The 15,267-nt window shown below is 47.8% G+C and overlaps 1 protein-coding gene across 2 annotated transcripts in view; it reads right to left on the minus strand.

The window, feature by feature from the left end:
* ADAM17 (ADAM metallopeptidase domain 17) overlaps window positions 1-14,531 on the minus strand; it is a 211,211-nt gene extending 196,680 nt beyond the window's left edge. Inside the window, exon 1 of one of the 2 annotated variants that reach the window (XM_077291408.1) lies at window positions 14,462-14,531. The gene's annotated coding sequence lies outside the window, so the exon portion shown is untranslated. The other variant, XM_077291409.1, reaches the window with a different exon arrangement.
* Between the last annotated feature and the right edge of the window lie 736 nt (window positions 14,532-15,267).

Genomic DNA, 15,267 nt, shown 5'->3' on the forward strand with positions numbered 1-15,267 from the left:
TGCTGTGAAATTGCAAAAAAAGTGCAATCCTACACTTGTTTTTTAGGTTTTTTTCTTTGCCATGTTCACCAAATGCTAAAACTGAGCTGCCATTATGATTCTCCAGGTCATTACGAGTTCATAGCACCAAACATGTCTAAGTCGTTCTTTTATTTAAATGGTGAAAAAAAAAAAATAGTAAAAAAAAAAAAATTAAATTGCGCCATTTTCCGATACCCGTAGCGTTTCGTGATCTGGGGTCGGGTGAGGGCTTATTTCCTGCACCCCGAGCTGAGGTTTTTAATGATACCATTTTGGTGTGAATATGTTCTTTTGATCGTCCGTTATTGCATTGTAATGCAATGTTGCAGCGACCAAAGAAATGTATGGTAATTCTGGCGTTTTGACTATTTTTTCGCTACACCGTTTACCGATCGGATTAATTCTTTTTATAGCTTGATAGATCGGGCGATTCTGAACGCGGCGATACCAAATATGTGTTTGTTTGTTTTTTATTGTTTTATTTTGAATGGGGGGTGATTTTAACTTTTATTTTTTTATATATTTTTAAAACCATTTTTCTTTACTTTTTGCATGCTTCAATAGTCTCCATGGGAGATTAGAAGCTGCAGTTGTCTGCTACTCACAGCCCAGAGGTAGAGGAGGTGGATGTGGCGTTGTATGTGGAGGAGGAGGAGGAAGAGCAGGAGGAGGTAGCCAACACAGTTTTTTGGCTTATTTGGGGAGTAGGCACTTAAATGAAACCAATGGCAAATAGAGTTGAAGATTGGCTGGGTGTGGCTGTAATAGTTGTCTAGTCATCCAACTTTTTTTTTTTTTCATTTATTTATATATTTTTTTAATGTTTATTTTTATATAACTCACTTAAAAAAAAACTAGTTTTTACAAAACTAAAACTAGCTATCTAAAACCATGAAGCACAGGTCCAAGTGGAGGAAGAGGTGGCTGTACCGGTATAGGTGGCAGAGTCAAGAGAGGAGTAATCCTTTGTATTTTTTTTTTCATGTTTTTTTTTTTTTATGTAAACTAAACAACTTAGAATTTACAAAACTAAAACTAGCTATCTAGAACCACAATGCGAAGGTTTAAGTGGAGGAAGACATGGATGTGGCCAGGGCCGCCATCAGGGCATTACTGCCCTTACTGCTGCATGAGGCCCGGTGAACAGCAGTACACAGAGGGGTCCGCAGGTCCAGGGCCCCGCTTATGTGCTACTGTTCGTTACGTTGTCCCTTGTCTCCGTCTGCCAGATAAACAATTTTAGACGGATCCAGCGAGCGATGGATGAAACGTGAGGCCATCCGTCGCAATCCGTCGCTAATACAAGTCTATGAGAAAAAAACTGATCCAGCGGCATCATTCACCGGATCATTTTTTTTTTTCAAAATTCGACGGATTGTGACTGATAGCAAAAAACTGATTTGTGAAAGGGGCTAAGGGGGACTGCACATGATGATGTGGGGAGGGGGTGAAAGGGGGACTGCACATGATGATGTGGGGTGTAAAGGGGGATTGCACATGATGTGGGGGAGGATAAAGGGGGACTGCACATAATGTGAGGAGGGGGTTAAAGGAGGACTGCACATGATGTGGGGAGGGGGCTTAAAGGGGGATTGCACATGATGATGTGGGGAGGGGGCTTAAAGGGGGACTGCACATGATGATGTGGGGAGGGGGCTTAAAGGGGGACTGCACATGATGATGTGGGGAGGGGGGTTAAAGGGGGATTGTGGATCGCCCCCACGTAAGGGAAATGGGGTACTCGGTACCGGGTCCTTCGGTTCGGGGGAATGTCACGGTGGCTGACCCGGTCCATGGCCCTCAGGGGTGTCCAGTAAAAGAGAAGAGTTTTTATGGTTTTGGGAAAGGTCTTTAAAGGGGTAGTTCGTGACGCCACCTGTGGTATTCGGTCAGGGTGACCGACGCTGCTTAGGGGTCCGCTGGGGTGATGGCTACCGGCTTCTGCACCTCAGAAGGAGGCAGCCTTTTACAGGGCAGAACTCCTTCTGGTTTTATCTCCTTGTGCTATGACTTAGTTTCTCACCCGCTACAATACAATTCTCTTCGTGTCCTTTCTTTGGATTCTGCCGCACGTGGGGCAGGCGCAGCTCCGTGACTTTCTGTCTAGGCCTCTGACAGGATCCCACCCCTGTCAGGGACCTCTCTGTCTGCAGCTCTGTGATGTTCCTCCTTCCCCTCTGTCTGCCTGACAGTGACTGCCTGGGTGAAGCCCAGTCAGCTTTTGACTCAATGTTACCTGGGTGAAGCCCAGTAAGCCTCTGACTCCTTCTCCCTCCAGTCAGCTTCTCACTAACTTTCTATCCAGCTCAACAGTTTTACCTAATTGTGAGGAGTGCCCTAGTAGACAGGAGCAAGGTTCTCCCTGGTGGACTGGAGTGTGAAGTGTGGTGTTAGGTTTGTGATACCTGGTAAGAGGATCTCCTTTATTGCCATCAGACGTAATATCACTCCCCCTGGTGGAAGAATAATATTACTGCAACGACCAGGACTCTGGGGCGCTGCACCCCCCCCCCCCCTTTAAATCCAGTACTCCCGGACTAGGAAAAGAAAACAACAATACATTAGCAAAAGACATGCAAAATTTTGGAAATGCTATAAAACAAATTAATATAACTGTGCTTCCCTTTACGGGAGGTGAGAACACTTGAACGTTGCAAGCAAGAATATATTTACATAGGGTGTATGACTTTAAGTTATGTAAATAACAAACAATGAACTATAATTACCCATACAGGTATACTATCTATTATCTACTAAGTGCAATTACAAAACAGTCCTTAAGTGCAAATACCCTCTAAGGGTGTACTATCAAACCTCAAAGTGGAAATTAACATTTTCTTTATTCTTCTTCAACTCTTCTACACATGCAGGACTATCTATCCACCCCCACGGGCTCACTGCATTTTTCTTCAGTTTATTTGACCTCAATTTTATTTAAAGTACATCATTTAACATTTTCTATTCTTGGCTACATACTATCGTCTATGTAAACATTATTGCTATCTAACTACTCAGGGCAACATTATTACTTTTAAGGAAAGTGCAACAAGTAAACATTCCCTTTATGGGTAAACCCAAGTCTCTCAATTAGGTAGTGCCAAATAATCACATCAGCAGTATACAAGTTTACTTAAAGGCGACGTGACGTGATGCGATATGAGGGACCTGTTACGAACCCCCGAACGTTGGTCTTGGGTGGGCTACAAGACGTATAATCCTGACCCGGAATTCTGCCGCACCAACGGGTTTTTCTTCAGGTCTGTAAAGCAAAGTTATTTTTACAGCAGAATTAACAGCAGTTTCTGTTAAGAGGCAGTCTCTGTAAAAGCCTCCTATGTAAAACCAGTAGGAAGCACCTTTAAGAAGGTGCAAACTATTTACAGGCACAGTTTGTGGTCATGCAACAGTCCATGATTCTGCAGTTCTTTGATGAATAGAGAACTTGTGCAAGCTAGATGCAACTGAAACATAGGATCCCTTTAAACAGGGGACCCCTTTAAGGAAATAACCCTGGACGGGTTCAGTACTTGTAAAGCAGCAAAGAAACAGTTAAAGGCAGCAAAGAAAGAACAGTTAACTATGTACATTCTTTTTGGATTTTCGAGGTTTATTTGAACCATTCTGGAGGTAGTACCGGCGGGGGTAGTCCTTTTGGGTACTGGCTACCGCCTGGTACTACATAGGGAGCTCCCTCACTCCAGTTGGGGGTCTGAGTGCCCACAGTGTTCCATTCAGGAATAACCTTTGCAGGGGTCACCACGGGAGTTGGCTCAGTAGCCACCACAGTTTCAATAGTGGTGACAGTGCAGGTGGTGGTCCGAGTAGCAGTGTATGTGGGAGTGACAGTGGTAGTTGTAGTCGTAGCGGTAGTTTGAACGCATGGTGGCGCCGTTGTCACAGGAGACGATTTAGCTGGAGCTTTGGCGTAATGTGCCACAGTGTCTCTTTTCTTGTGCACATTTAAACCAAACCAGCCTTTCTCACCAAAATGTCTGGTGTAGGTGACGGTGTTTCCCGGGTAAAGGTCTCGGTCTGGGTGGCCTTCCCAGAGGTGGGGTTCCACGTCCCTCCTATTCACAAAGACCTCTGCATACAGTCCTTGCTCCTTGATGAAACCCCATCCCCCTCGGAGTTTGAAAGCTACAACTGTGCCCTGCTTAGGCTACGTTCACATTTGCGTTGTTGTGTGTTGCGTCGGTGACGCATCGGCGATGCAACGCACAACGCATGCAAAACGCATTGTTTTGTGATGCATGCGGCCTTTTTTTGCATGATTTTGGATGCAAAAAAAATGCAACTTGCTGCGTCCTCTGTGCCCTGACGCGTGCGCCCAAAAAGACTCATGCGTCACAAAACGCAACACAACGCATGTCCATGCGCCCCCATGTTAAATATAGGTGCGCATGACGCATGCGGCGACGCTGCAGCGCCCGACGCTGCGGCGCACAACGCAAATGTGAACGTAGCCTTACGCGGGGCCTGGTAGGTGGTGCGGTCCTTGCGGGCCTTGGCCTTGACTGCTAGGTCGCGTTGATCGTGAGCCTTGCGTTGGGCCTGGTGTCTCTCCTCTGTTTCCTCCCACTTGCGGCAACCTGGGCCTAGTAGTCCTCCCAACTTAGCACTTCCACTGTCTCTCCCTTGTGTCGTTCTTCTCCGAGGAACCCCATGAAATCGGACCCAGGATTCACCCAGCGGTACACAGTCCGCTCTGCGTATTCCTCACCCGGCAGGGTGGTGGGCGCGATTGGGGCCTTCAAAAATTGCTCCATGCCTGTGGCCTGGTCCCAGGGTTCGAGACACTGCAACCAATGAGTACCACGGGGAGGTGGCGCCTCTACAGGGCCTATCAGTAGTCCCTCTGTCACTGGGGCAGGGTTGGCGTGCTTACCGGCCGCAGCGGTGTTCTCCATGTCAGCTGGCTCCGCCGGCGTCGTCGTCCGCGGTGGTTCTGTCGACAATGTTGGCAGCGCCTCCTGTAGCGGTGCAGGGAGCAGTGTCTGTGGCGATGCCGGCTGGTCCTCGGCAGGTGTTATCTGGCATGCGGCCTTGGTGGTCACCCGCAGCTGCAGCAGTTGGTCGATCAGCTGTCCACTCCAGCCTGCAGGAAATCAGCGCCAACTGTGGAGGCCTGGTCGCGGTGCCTCTCCGGGTAACTGGGGGAGTCCTCTGCTCCGACCTCACGCTCTGGTTCCGGGTGGCTTGCCATGGTGTCCTCCACGTGGCTCGCTGCTTCCTGGTGTTTTTCCCGCTCTCTTCTTCTTGGGCGGTTTCGTTTTTGTTGTCTCAGCCCGCCATTGAGGATCAGGAGGCGGATCTCAGCTGCTGACAGACACGTCCTCAAGGTACAGAGATATTTAGACTGGGCAGCCATTATTCTGCTCGCTTCTCAGTTCGTTCACGCCCACAACTCCACGCCCTTCTTCTCCTGCGCTCCTCGTGGCGCTGTAATGGCGGCGGTTTTGGCGGGAATTTTGGTGGCAAATGGCAATACACAGTCTTTAAGCAGTTCAAGCACAATTCTGGCACAGTTCTTAGGCACACATGACCCGATTATCAGGCTTAAGTAGATCCTGTTCGTGACGCCAAGATGGATCGCCCCCACGTAAGGGCAATGGGGTACTCGGTACCAGGTCCTTCGGTTTGGAGGATGTCACGGTGACTGACCTGGTCCGTGGCCCTCAGGGGTGTCCAGTAAAAGAGAAGAGTTTTTATGGTTTTGGGAAAGGTCTTTAAAGGGGTAGTTCGTGACGCCACCTGTGGTATTCGGTCAGGGTGACCGACGCTGCTTAGGGGTCCGCTGGGGTGATGTTATGGCAGCTAGATGATATACCTTTCCACAGGTGAAGTGTATCCCCAGGGCTTCTCAGAGTGTAGATGGTGGATGGTGAATGATGTAAGGCGCAGTGAATAACGAGGACACAAGGTTGCAGTCTCTTTACCTTTACTGAAGGCTTCAGTGTCCACCAGGGCTGCCACTAGAAATTTCGGGCCCCATACTGGCAAAATTTCCGGGGCCCCCTTGAGACTCCGCCCAGGCTCCACCCCAGCCCCGCCTCCACGCTCCACCCCTCAAACTGTCCACAGTCCCACCGCTCTCTCTTGGAAAAATTCCACTTCTCACCTATCACACATTGACAGTTCCCATCACCAGATCACACATATAGCCGGCAGCTTTTGTTTTGGCCAAAAGATTTTTTAAGCCACCAAAATGACAAGGTAGACACTTTTGGCCAGGCCCTACTCTACTGTAACCTATTAAATATTTGTTAAAATATGCAGTACAATTTAGGTATATTTTTATTTTTCAATTTTTAAAATGACCTATAATACCACATACAAGGAACAAATACCACAGCACCATGACCAGAAACCATATCACCACAGTGACCTATAATACTATCTACAAGGCACAAATACCGCCACACCATGACCAGATGACATATTACCACCACAGTGATCGAATAATATCAAATACAAGGAACAAATACCACAACATCATGACCAGACCACATATTACCACCACATAGTGACTGAATACTACAATACTGATCAATAATAAAAAAAAACACAATACTATCACCATAAATTCCAGTATTCACAGGAGATCTGTACTTAGTATGCAGTGTCTGTGTACAGGTAATACAGTGATCACTGGTGACATTATACACAGGAGCTCTGTATATAATGTATAAGTAATACAGCGATCACTGGTGACATTGTACACAGGACCTCTGTATATAGTATACAGTGTATAGTGTCAGTGTATAGGTAACACTGACTCACCAGTGACGTCTCTAGGTGAAGTCCTTCATCTTTCATCCCGCACAGACCGCCATCACTTCATGCAGCCAGGACTCGTTTCTGCAGGAAATAACACAGTTATCTCGAGTTCCGTTTGCAGAACACATTACTTAATTTTCCCAACTTCTACATTACACCACATGAAGAAGGCGACATAGTGTCACCCTACACAGTAATAGGACCGCCCCTCCATTTAAAACAGTGTACTCAAAAAATAAAATAAATACATCACTGCAGTAATAATATCCCTTAATTAGCCCCTATGGTAATAATATCCCCCACCCTGGCCCCGTGTGTCTCATTCCTGGCGTCAGCCATATGTTCTCCCATCCTGCCCTAATGAGTATCCATCCTGCCCCATATGATCTCCCCATCCTGCCCCATCTGTCTCCATCGTATCCATCCTGCCCCTAAGGGGAGCTATAGTACGTCTGATGGCACTGAAGGAGTTCATCTGGACAGGTATAACAGACACCAATACATTTCACAGCCGGGCCACCAGGGGGAGCTAAGGGTGCTATTTATTAGGCCACTCCCCACCATTGTGGGTAAACTGGGGGTCAGGCAGGAAGTTAGATGAGAAAGCTGACTGAGTTGGAACCAGGCAACACCTTGTGGCAGAGGGTGTTGAGGGAGAAGATTCAGTAGGGTCTCTGTCAGGGGTGGGATCCTGACAGAGGCTTGGCAACTAGAGCGAACGTAACGGGACCGTGCCTGCTCAGTATAGCGGCGGTACCCAAGAAGGGACTGGAAGCGAGATAGATTGTGCTGAGTGAGAAACGAGATCAAAGCAATAAGGAGAATACCAGTAGGAGTCGTGCTGTAAGATCGAGGCAACATCCTATTGAGGCGCACAACCGGCGGCCGGAACGCCGAGGAAGTATTACAATATTCAGCTTCAAGCAATACTCTAAACCAACGGCAGGACAGTCAGTCTAAGGCGGGCTGTCTCAACTAAATCACCTATGCAGTCTTGGGGGGCAACTTGTGGAGAGGGGCGACTCTAGGGTCCCGGAAGAGCTCCGAGCCTACCCATCATACGGGTGCCGTTCCAACCATAACATCAGGGAGGGACGGAGGATTAGCAGAACATCATCTAATCGAGTTGTGAGGGAACTTAACCCCTTCCCGACTCATGACGCCACGTAGGCGTCATGAAAACCCGTGCCAATCCGACCCATGACGCCTATGTGGCGTCATGGAATGATCGCGTCGCTGCAGATCGGGTGAAAGGGTTAACTCCTATTTTACCCGATCTGCAGAGACAGGGGGAGTGGTACTTCAGCCCAGGGGGGGTGGCTTCACCCCCCCGTGGCTACGATCGCTCTGATTGGCTGTTGAAAGTGAAACTGACAATCAGAGCGATTTGTAATATTTCACCTAAAAAACTGGTGAAATATTACAATCCAGCCATGGCCGATGCTGCAATATCATCGGCCATGGCTGGAAAACCTGAAGTGACCCCCCCCCACCCCACCGATCGCCCCCCCAGTCCTCCGTTATGGGGTCCGGTCCCCTCCGTCCTGTGCTCCGCTCCCCCGTCCTCCTGCCCGCTCCCCCCCTGCTCCTATGTCACCCCCCGGTGCTCCGACGCCCCCCCCGTGCCCCGATCTCCCCCCCCTTATACTTACCGAGGCTCCCGGTGTCGGTCCGTCTCCTCGCTGGGCGCCGCCATCTTCCAAGATGGCGGGCGCATGCTCAGTGCGCCCGCCGAATCTGCCGGCCGGCAGATTCATTACAAGTACATTTTGATCGCTGTGGTAGGTTCTATCACAGCGATCAAAATAAAAAAATTAATAAATAACCCCCCCCCTTTATCACCCCCATAGGTAGGGACAATAATAAAATAAAGAAAATATTTTTTTTTTCTTTTTCCACTAGGGTTAGGGTTAGAACTAGGGTTAGGGTTAGAACTAGGGTTAGGGTTAGAACTAGGGTTAGGGTTACGGGTAGGGTTAGGGTTAGGGGTAGGGTTAGGGTTACATGTAGGGTTAGGGTTATGGCATGTGCGGATTTAGCTGCGGATCCGCAGCGGATTGGCCGCGGATCCGCAGCGGATTGGCCGCGGATCCGCAGCGGATTGGCCGCGGATCCGCAGCGGATTGGCCGCTGCGAATTCGTAGCAGTTTTCCATCAGGTTTACAGTACCGTGTACACCTATGGAAAACCAAATCCGCTGTGCCCATGGTGCGGAAAATTCCGTGCAGAAATGCTGCGTTGTATTTTCCGCAGCATGTCAATTCTTTGTGCGGATTCCGCAGCGTTTTACACCTGTTCCTCAATAGGAATCCGCAGGTGAAATCCGCACAAAAAAACACTGGAAATCTGCTGTAAATCCGCAGGTAAAACGCAGTGCCTTTTACCTGCAGATTTTTCAAAAATGGTGCGGAAAAATCTCACACGAATCCGCAACGTGGGCACATACCCTTAGGGTTAGGGTTGGAATTAGAGTTAGGGTTGGAAATAGGGTTAAGATTAGGCTTGTGGTTAGGGTTACGGATAGGGTTAGGGGTGTGTTGGGGTTACAGTTGTGGTTAGGGTTGGGATTAGGGTTAGGGTTGGGATTAGGGTTAGGATTAGGGTTAGGGTTGGAATTAGGGTTACGGGTGTGTTGGGGTTAGGGCTGTGGTTAGGGGTGTGTTGGGGTTAGGGTTGGGATTAGGGTTATGGCTACAGTTGGGATTAGGATTAGGGGTGTGTTGGGGTTAGTGTTGAAGTTAGAATTGAGGGGTTTCCACTGTTTAGGCACATCAGGGGTCTCCAAATGCAACATGGCGCCACCATTGATTCCAGCCAATCTTGCATTCAAAAAGTCAAATGGTGGTCCCTCCCTTCCAAGCCCCGACGTGCGCCCAAACAGTGGTTTACCCCCACATTTGGGGTACCTGCGTACTCAGGACAAACTGGGCAACAACTGTTGTGGTCCAATTTCTCCTGTTACCCTTGCAAAAATAAAAAATTACTTGCTAAGACATAATTTTTGAGGAAAGAACAATTATTTTTTATTTTCACGGCTCTGCGTTATAAACTTCTGTGAAGCACTTGGGGGTTGAAAGTGCTCACCACACATCTAGATAAGTTCCTTCGGGGGTCTAGTTTCCAAAATGGGGTCACTTGTGGGGTGTTTCTACTGTTTAGGCACATCAGGGGCTCTGCAAATGCAACGTGACGCCCGCAGACCATTCCATCAAAGTCTGCATTTCAAATGTCACTACTTCCCTTCCGAGCCCTGACGTGCGCCCAAACAGTGGTTTACCCCCACATATGAGGTATCACTGTACTCACAACAAACTGGGCAACAAACATTGGGGCCCAATTTCTCCTGTTACCCTTGTGAAAATAAAAAATTGCTTGCTAAAACATCTTTTTTGAGGAAAGAAAAATGATTTTTTATTTTCACGGCTCTGCGTTGTAAACTTCTGTGAAGCACTTGGGGGTTGAACGTGCTCATCACACATCTAGATAAGTTCCTTGGGGGGTCTAGTTTCCAAAATGGGGTCACTTGTGGGGTGTTTCTACTGTTTAGGCACATCAGGGGCTCTGCAAATGCAACGTGACGCCCTCAGACCATTCCATCAAAGTCTGCATTTCAAATGTCACTACTTCCCTTCCGAGCCCTGACATGCGCCCAAACAGTGGTTTACTCCCACATATGAGGTATCACTGTACTCACAACAAACTGGGCAACAAACATTGGGGCCCAATTTCTCCTGTTACCCTTGTGAAAATAAAAAATTGCTTGCTAAAACATCTTTTTTGAGGAAAGAAAAATGATTTTTTATTTTCACGGCTCTGCGTTGTAAACTTCTTTGAAGCACTTGGGAGTTGAACGTGCTCATCACACATCTAGATAAGTTCCTTGGGGGGTCTAGTTTCCAAAATGGGGTCACTTGTGGGGTGTTTCTACTGTTTAGGCACATCAGGGGCTCTGCAAATGCAACGTAACGCCCGCAGACCATTCCATCAAAGTCTGCATTCCAAAACGTCACTACTTCCCTTCCGAGCCCCGGCATGTGCCCAAACAGTGGTTTACCCCCACATATGGGGTATCAGCGTACTCAGGAGAAACTGGACAACAACTTTTGGGGTCCAATTTCTCCTGTTACCCTTGCAAAAATAAAAAATTCTGGGCTAAAAAAATATTTTTGAGGAAAGGAAACACATTTATTATTTTCACGGCTCTGCGTTATAAACTTCTGTGAAGCACTTGGGGGTTCAAAGTGCTCACCACACATCTAGATAAGTTCCTTTTGGGGTCTGGTTTCCAAAATGGAGTCACTTCTGGGGAGTTCCTACTGTTTAGGCACATCAGGGGCTCTGCAAACGCAACCTGACGCCCGCAGAGCATTCCATCAAAGTCTGCATTTCAAAACGTCACTACTTCCCTTCCGAACCCCGACGTGTGCCAAAACAGTGGTTTACCCCCACATATGGGGTATCAGCGTACTCAGGACAAACTGGACAACAACTTTTGGGGTCCAATTTCTCCTGTTACCCTTGGGGAAATAAAAAATTGTGGGCTAAAAAATCATTTTTGAGAAAAGAAAAATTATTTTTTATTTTCACGGCTCTGCGTTATAAACTTCTGCGAAGCACTTGGGGGTTCAAAGTGCTCACCACACATCTAGATTAGTTCCTTGGGAGGTCTAGTTTCCAAAATGGGGTCACTTGTGCAGGAGCTCCAATGTTTAGGCACACAGGGGCTCTCCAAACGTGACATGGTGTCCGCTAATGATTGGAGCTAATTTTCCATTCAAAAAGCCAAATGGCATGCCTTCCCTTCCGAGCCCTGCCGTGCGCCCAAACAGTGGTTTACCCCCACATATGGGGTATCATCATACTCAGGACAAACTGGACAACAACTTTTGGGGTCCAATTTCTCCTATTACCCTTGGGAAAATAAAAAATTCTGGGCTAAAAATCATTTTTGAGGAAAGAAAAATTATTTTTTATTTTCACGGCTCTGCGTTATAAACTTCTGTGAAGCACCTGGGGGTTATAAGTGCTCACTATGCATCTAGATAAGTTCCTTGGGGGGTCTAGTTTCCAAAATGGGGACACTTTTAGGGGAGCTCCAATGTTTAGGCACACAGGGGCTCTCCAAACGCGACATGGTGTCCGCTAACGATTGGAGCTAATTTTCCATTCAAAAAGTCAAATGGCACGCCTCCCCTTCCGAGCCTTGCCGTGCACCCAAACAGTGGTTTACCCCCACATATGAGGTATCAACGTACTCAGCAGAAATTGCCCAACAAATTTTAGGATCCATTTTATCCTGTTGCCCATGTGAAAATGAAAAAATTGAGGCTAAAAGAAATTTTGTATGAAAAAAAAGTACTTTTTCATTTTTACGGATAAATTTGTGAAGCACCTGAGAGTTTAAAGTGCTCACTATGCTTCTTGATAAGTTCCTTGGGGGGTCTAGTTTCCAAAATGGGGTCACTTGTGGGAGCGCTCCAATGTTTAGGCACACAGGGGCTCTCCAAACGTGACATGGTGTCTGCTAGCGATGGAGATAATTTTTCATTCAAAAAGTCAAATGGCGCTCCTTCCCTTCCGAGCCTTACCATGTGCCCAAACAGTGGTTTACCCCCACATGTGAGGTATCGGTGTACTCAGGAGAAATTGTCCAACAAATTTTAGGATCCATTTTATCCTGTTGCCCATGTGAAAATGAAAAAATTGAGGCTAAAATAATTTTTTTGTGAAAAAAAAGTACTGTTTCATTTTTACGGATCAATTTGTGAAGCACCTGGGGGTTTAAAGTGCTCACTATGCTTCTAGATAAGTTCCTTGGGGGGTCTAGTTTCCAAAATGGGGTCACTTGTGGGGGAGCTCCAATGTTTAGGCACACGGGGGCTCTCCAAACGCGACATGGTGTCCGCTAAAGATTGGAGCCAATTTTTCATTCAAAAAGTCAAATGGCACTCCTTCCCTTCCGAGCCCTGCCGCGCGCCCAAACAGTGGTTTACCCCCACATATGAGGTATCAGCATACTCAGGATAAATTGGACAACAAAGTTCGTTGTCCAGTTTCTCCTTTTACCCTTGGGAAAATAAAAAAAAATTCGCTAAAAGATCATTTTTGTGACTAAAAAGTTAAATGTTCATTTTTTACTTCCATGTTGCTTCTGCTGCTGTGAAACACCTGAAGGGTTAATAAACTTCTTGAATGTGGTTTTGAGCACCTTGAGGGGTGCAGTTTTTAGAATGGTGTCACTTTTGGGTATTTTCAGCCATATAGAACCCTCAAACTGACTTCAAATGTGAGGTGGTCCCTAAAAAAAATGGTTTTGTAAATTTTGTTGTAAAAATGAGAAAACTAATACTCACAAGAACCTTATATCCTACCGGATAATGATAGATAAAATTAATTTTATTAAATACCTTTACCACACAACAAAGAATACATGCAACCGTGCTCACTATAACTATCCCTCACACTGTAAACACTATATTTCCCTGCCTATGCAGCGGTGGTTGGCACCCTATTTTGATACGAGAGGCGCCCCCGCTCCTCGACGGCTGACCCTCCTACTCCTGCACAATTAATCTAGGTAAAGTGATCCAATCTATACCTAAGTCTCACGCGGCAGGAAAGTTGAAAAAGACAGTAATTGCTTGATAAAGCATTTAATAGACAGTGTGAGGTGAAGTGATGCCGTTACCTAAAGTGCAAACATATAGTGCATAAAACACACAAAGGGTGCGTGTCCACGTTCAGGATGGCCGGCGGTATCGTCGGAGCGGCTAAGCCGCTCGGCGCTAAGCCCCACCCCCTTCTGGGACGCGATGATGCCGGATGTGTTAACTGTACACATCCGGGACCATCGCATTCCTCGCATAGGGCCCTGTGATATTCCTTGCGGCGACGCAGCGTCGCCGCAAGGAACACGGACATGCTGCGATCTGAAAAGACGCGCAGCATGTCCAGAGTCGCAGGGCCACCGCGTGCGTGTTTCCACGCATAGTGGACACGGGATTTCAAAAAATCCCCTCCACTATGCTGGAACATCTGGACGCTGCGTGTTTGACGCTGCGGCCCCACGCAGCGTCAAACACGCAGCGTTAACTGACCGTGGACACATACCCAAAGAGGTCTGACTAAAAGTCCCCTGTTCTGTCACAGCCTACCTCACTGTGGGGGTTGGCACCCTACTGTACAGCGGAATTGGTGCCCCCACTCAACAAAGGCTCACCCTATCGGTAACCCTATCACTGCAAACCCCGGCTATTAGATGTATAGCCTAATGGAAGTCATTAATAGGGGTATTGGAATTAACTGTCCTGCCACTCTCTGAAGTAAAGCGTAGAGACTATTACTCCCTCGGTGTTCTGGCTACCGGCTTCTGCACCTCAGAAGGAGGCAGCCTTTTACAGGGCAGAACTCCTTCTGGTTTTATCTCCTTGTGCTATGACTTAGTTTCTCACCCGCTACAATACAATTCTCTTCGTGTCCTTTCTTTGGATTCTGCCGCACGTGGGGCAGGCGCAGCTCCGTGACTTTCTGTCTAGGCCTCTGACAGGATCCCACCCCTGTCAGGGACCTCTCTGTCTGCAGCTCTGTGATGTTCCTCCTTCCCCTCTGCCTGACAGGGACTGCCTGGGTGAAGCCCAGTCAGCTTCTGACTCGATGTTACCTGGGTGAAGCCCAGTCAGCTTCTGACTCCTTCTCCCTCCAGTCAGCTTCTCACTAACTTTCTATCCAGCCCAACAGTTTTACCTAATTGTGAGGAGTGCCCTAGTAGATAGGAGCAAGGCTCCCCCTGGTGGACTGGAGTGTGAAGTGTGGTGTATGGTTTGTGATACCTGGTAAGAAGATCTCCTTTATTGCCATCAGACGTAATATCACTCCCCCTGGTGGAAGAATAATATTACTGCAACGACCAGGACTCTGGGGTGCTGCAACTGCACATGATGTGGGGAGGATAAAGGGGGACTGCACATGATGTGGGGAGGGGGGTTAAAGGGGGACTGCACATGATGTGGGGAGGTGGATTAAAGGGGGACTGCACATGATGATGTGGGGATTGCACATGATAATGTGGGGGAGGATAAAGGGGGATTGCACATGATAATGTGGGGGAGGATAAAGGGAGATTGCACATGATGATGTTGGGAGGGGGGGTTAAAGGGGGACTGCACATGATGATGTGGGGAGGGGGCTTAAAGGGGGACTGCACATGGTGATGTGGGGGGATAAAGGGGGACTGCACATGATGATGTGTGGAGGGGAGGTTAAAGGGGGACTGCACATGACGATATAAGGAGGATGGCACACGATGATGTGGAGGGTAAAGGGGGACTGCACATGATGATGTTGTGAGGGGGTTAAAAGGGGACTGCACATGATGATGTGGGGAGGGGGTTAAAGGGGGACTGCACATGATGATGTGGGGAGGGGGGTTAAAGGGGGACTGCACATGATGATGTGGGGAGGGGGTTA

The sequence above is a fragment of the Ranitomeya variabilis genome, chromosome 2 (genome assembly GCF_051348905.1).
Source record: "Ranitomeya variabilis isolate aRanVar5 chromosome 2, aRanVar5.hap1, whole genome shotgun sequence".
In the NCBI taxonomy this organism is placed as follows: domain Eukaryota; kingdom Metazoa; phylum Chordata; class Amphibia; order Anura; family Dendrobatidae; genus Ranitomeya; species Ranitomeya variabilis.